This window comes from Petaurus breviceps, unplaced genomic scaffold (genome assembly GCF_028583685.1).
Source record: "Petaurus breviceps papuanus isolate PSGF00001 unplaced genomic scaffold, PetGlider_PUasm1.0 79, whole genome shotgun sequence".
Lineage (NCBI taxonomy): Eukaryota > Metazoa > Chordata > Mammalia > Diprotodontia > Petauridae > Petaurus > Petaurus breviceps.
In genome coordinates, this window is record NW_027186523.1 from 3,110,656 (window position 1) to 3,116,081 (window position 5,426).

Sequence of the window (5,426 nt, forward strand, 5' to 3'; positions counted from 1 at the left end):
TATTATTAATATTATTTTACATGTAATTGGGAAATAAGATATACAGGAACTGGGGCATAGAGATCCACTGATCCACCGTGCCCTACTGGAAAGTTGGAGGTGGTATGGGAGAAGATATGGGAGAGAGAAGATTGGAGGAGGGGATATCAGTGGGATTACTATTTTGGGGTGGCAGGTAGGGGAAAAATGGGGAGAAAATTTGTAACTCAAAATCTTGCAGAAATGAATGATGTAAACTAGAAGTTAATAAAGCATTTGATAAAAAAATATTAAAAAATTAGAAAATAATGTAAAAAAAGAAAAGAAATCCTTCTTACCTTATAGGGACGTAGGAAGGGAGGCAATTAATTAAAGTGCTGCAGGGACTGACAAAAGGAGGGCACATTTGAGAAAGTGGTAGAGAGAAGCAAAACAATGGTAAGGAGGGAAATAATAATAATAATCATAACTGTGAATGTAAAATGGATGAACTCTCCCATAAAATGGAAACTGATAGCATTGTAGATTAAAAAGCAAAATCCTACAATATGATGTTTACAAGGAAAACACTTGAAACAGAGGGACACAAATAGTAAAGGTAAGGGGCTGGAGTAGAATTTATTTTGCTGAAGTATAAAAGAGGGGTAGCAATTCTGATTGCAAACAAAGTAAACAGATCTAATTTAAAGAGATAAGGAAGGAAACTACATCTTGCTAAAAGGTACCATATACAATGAAGCAATATCAGTACTAAAGGTATATGCTCCAAACATCCAAATTCTTAAAGGAGAAGATAAATGAGCTACAGGAAGAGACAACAGATCTCAATTCTCCCCTCCCAGAATGTGATAAATCCAACAAAAAAAAGAAAAAAATAAGGAGGTAAACACAGTATTAGAAGTTAGATATGACAGATCTTTGAGGAAAACTAAATGGGAACTGAAAGAAATATACCTTTTCCCAGAAGTATATGGCACCTACACAAAAATTGACCATGCAATAGGGCATAAAAAATGTCTAGATCAAATGTAAAAAGGCAGAAATATTCTTTTTCTGATCATAATTCAATAAAAATTAAACTAAAAAAAGGGCAGTGGATACATAGATTAAAATTAGCTAGAAACTAAATAGATGGGACAGCTATGTGGCAAAGTGAATAGAGCACCAGACCTGGAGTGAGGAGGACCTGAGTTCAAATATAGCTTCAGACACTTTACACTGACTACCTGTTTGACCTTGAGCAAGTCACTTAATCCCAATTGCCCTTCAAACAGACAAAAAAAGAAAGAAATTACATCTGCAGGTACCAGCACTGCCAGCTGCCATCTTCTGAGCCTTCCTGAGCTGTAGCCAGAGGCAGAAAGGTGGAAACCTGAAGTGGGCAGACCACCCCTCTCCCACAGGTAACTCTGTGAGCCTCAAGGTAACTCAGGGGAAACACTGAGAGTTCTGGCCTTGGCCTCAGTCTAGACACCCAGAGGCTACAGCACAAAAATTTAACAAGAAAACCCCTACCTCCCAGTCTGAAAAGAGCAGTATATCTGTACCCCAGAAGCAGATATCCACTCTAGAAATTCAGGACATAGGCAATCACAATGGGCAAGATGAAATCTGTCAAATCAAGAATGACCCTTTTATAGTGAGCAAGAACAACCAAATTCAGAAAACAACATGGACTCTATACTCACACCTGAGACCACAAAAGGTAATATAAAATGGTCTCAAGTCCAAAAAGCATTCTTGGAGGAGCTCAAGAAAGATTTTAAAAGCCAAATTAGAGAGGTAGAAGATTAAATCTACAGTGAGCAAATGGGAAAAAACTCACTGAAGAAAACAAATCCTTAAAAAATGAAATTGGTGAACTGGGATGGAATGTTCAAAATCTAACTGGAGAAAATACCTCCCTAAAAATGAAAACTGAACATATGGAAAGGGAGCTTCAATAACTAACCAGGGAAAATAATTCACTAAAAATTAGAATCAGTAAAATTGAAGCTTAAGACTCTATTATTTATCAAGAGTCAGTCAAACAAACATAAAGATTGAAAAATTAGAAGAAAGTATAAAATATCTGACTGAAAAAACTGACCTGGAGAACAGATGCAGGAGAGATAACCTAAGAATTATTGCTCTACCAGAAAGCCATGATGAAAAAAACAGCCTGGACCACATCCTCCAAGAGATTGTCAAAGAAAACTGGCCTGAGGGCCTAGAATCAGAGGGTAAAATAGTTATCAAAAGAATTCTCCAGACTCTTCCTGAAAGAGATCCCAAATTGAAAACTCCAATAAATATAGTAGCCAAATTCCAGAATTACAAGGTCAAGGAGAAAATACTGCAATCAGCAAAAAAGAAACAATTCATATATCATGGAACTACAGTCAGGATTACACAGGACCTAGCAGCTTCTACATTAAAAGACTGGAGGGATTAGTATTTGATGTTTCATAAAGCAAAACAGCTAGGACTGCAACCAAGGATCAACTACCCAGCACAACTGAGCATAATCTTTTAGGCAAGGAGATGGTCATTTAATGAAATAAGGGACTTCCAGACTTTGCTGATGAAAAAGCCAGAGCTCAATAGAAAATTTGATCTCCAATTGCAAAACTCAAGAAAGACATAAAAAGGTAAACAAGGAAAACACATACTCGTACAAACACACAAACACACACAGGTACATAATTTGGGATTAAATAAGAGCAAACTGTTTACATCCTTATGTGAGAAGTGGATACCTGTCAATATTGAAATTTATATAATTATTGTGACATTTAAAAGGGATATACATACATAGAGGGCATGGTTATAAATGAACTAATCTGATGATAAAAAAACATTATTAAGGGGTACAAAAGAATTGTAATGGGAGAAAAGGAAAGGATGAGGCAGAAAAAGGTAAACTGCCATACAAAAAGGCATAAAAACATACTATAGGAGAGGGGAAAGGGGGAGGGAGACGAACATCATATGAACTTTATTCTCATTGGTTCTGGTTCAAAGAGGGATTGTCATTATCAGTTAAGTTTAGGTTTCTAACATGAAAAAATGCAAAAACTCATTATAATAGAGGGAAAGGAGGGAGGGAGAGGAGCACTGTATGCAATTTACTCTCATGGGTTTGGGTTCAAGGAGGGAATAACATACTCCCATTAAGTATAAAAATCCATTGTGCAGGAGGGGTAGGACAGGGATAAAAATGGAGGGAGTGTCTGGAAGGGAGGGAAATAGTAGTAATGAGAAAGGGTAGATAAAGAGGTAGGGCACAGGGAAGGAATGCTGAGGAAGGCAGTGGTGAAAAGGAAAACTCTTAAGGAGGGGAAGGGAGAAGGAAAAAACAAAAACATAAAAAGGGGAGGGAATAGGGTGGAGGGAAAGACACAGATAATAATCATAACTGTGAAGGCGAATGGGATGAACTCTCCAATAAAACAAAGGTGGATAGAAGATTGGATTAAAACCATGATCCTATAATATGCTGTCTACAAGACATACATTTGAATTAAGGGGATATGCACAGGGTAAAGGTAAAAGGCTGGAGCAGAATATACTATGCTTCAGCTAAAGTAAAAAAAAAAGCAGGGGTAGCAATCCTTATCTCAGATAAAGCAAAAGAAAAAATAGATCTAATTAAAAGAGATAAGGAAGGTAACTATATCCTGCCAAAAGGCACCATCAAGAATGAAGCAATATCATTGCTTAACATATATGCAACAAGTAGTATAGCATCCAAATTCCTAGAGGAGAAGTCAAGGGAATTAGAGGAAGAAATAGATAGCAAAACTATACTAGTGGGGGACCTCAATCTCCCCCTCTCTGAACTTGATAAATCTAACCTCAAAATGAACAAAAAAGAAGTTAAGGAGGCAAATAGAATTTTAGAGAGGCAAGACATGATAGATCTTTCTGGAGAAAACTTAATGGGGAGCAAAATGATTATGCCTTCTGAGAGGTACATGGCACATACACAAAAACTAACCATGTACTAGGGTATAAGTACCTCACAATTCAGTGCAGAAAGGTAGAAATATTGAATGCATCATTCTAAGATCATGATACAATAAAAATCATATGCAATAAAGGGCCATGGAAAGATAATCTAAAAACCAATTAGAAATAATTTAATCATAAAGAATAAGTGGGTCAAACAAGAAATTATAGAAACAATCAGTAACTTCATTCAAGAGAATGACAATAATGACACAGCATACCAAAACTTGTTGGATGCAGCAAAGGCAGTTTTTATGGGAAGTTTTATATCCCTGAATGCATACCTAAATAAATTAGAGAAAATGGAGGTCCATGAATTAGACATGCAATTGAAAAAGCCAGAAAAAGAACAAATTGAAAATCCACAATTAAGTAGTAAATTAGAAATAATGAAAACCAAAGGAGAGATTAATAAAATTGAAATTAAGAAAACTACTGAATTAATTAATAAAACTAAAAGCTGATATTATGAAAAAACAATAAAACTGATAGAACTTTAGTCAATATTATAAAAAAAGAAAGAAGAAAAACAAATTATGAGTATCAAAAATGAAAAAAAGTAAATCTACCTCCAATGAAGAGGAAATTAAAACAATAATTAGAAATTATTTTGCCAAATTGTATGCACATAAATTTGATAATCTTAGTGAAATGGATGAATATTTACAAAAATATAAGTTGCCCAGATTAACTGAACAGGAAGTAAATTACTTAAAAAACCCCATCTCAAGAAAAAGAAATAAAACAAGCCATCAGTGAAATCCCTAGGAAAGAATCTCCAGGGACAGATGTATTTTCTAGAGAATTCTATCAAACATTTAAAGAACAAGTGATTCCAGTTCTGTGCAAACTATTTGAGAAAACTGGTGAAAAAGGAGTCCTACCAAATTCTTTTTATGACACAAATATGGTACTGATATCTAAATCAGGAAGAGACAAAATAGGGAAAGAAAATTATAGACCAATTTCTCTCATGAATATAGATGGAAAAAATTTAAATAAAATATTAGCAAAAATACTACAGCAACTTATCACAAGTATCACTTTGATCAGGTAGGATTTATTCCAGGAATGCAAGGATCGTTCAAAGTTAGGAAAACTGTCAGTATAATTGATCATATCAACAATAAAGCTAGCAGAAACCATATGATTATCTCAATATATACAGAAAAGAATTTTGACAAAATACAACATCCATTCCTATCAAAAACACAAGAAATGTAGGAATAAATGGAGTCTTCCTTAAAATAATAGGTAGCATTTATTTAAAGCCATCAGCAAGTATTATATGGAAAGGGGGTTAACAAGAAGCATTTCTAACAAGATCAGGGGTGAAACGAGGCTTCCCACCATCACCCATATTATTCAATGTGGTACTAGAAATGTTAGCAGTAGCAATTAGAGAAGAAAAAGAAATCAAAGGAATCAAATTAGGTGAAGAAGAGACCAAGCTATCA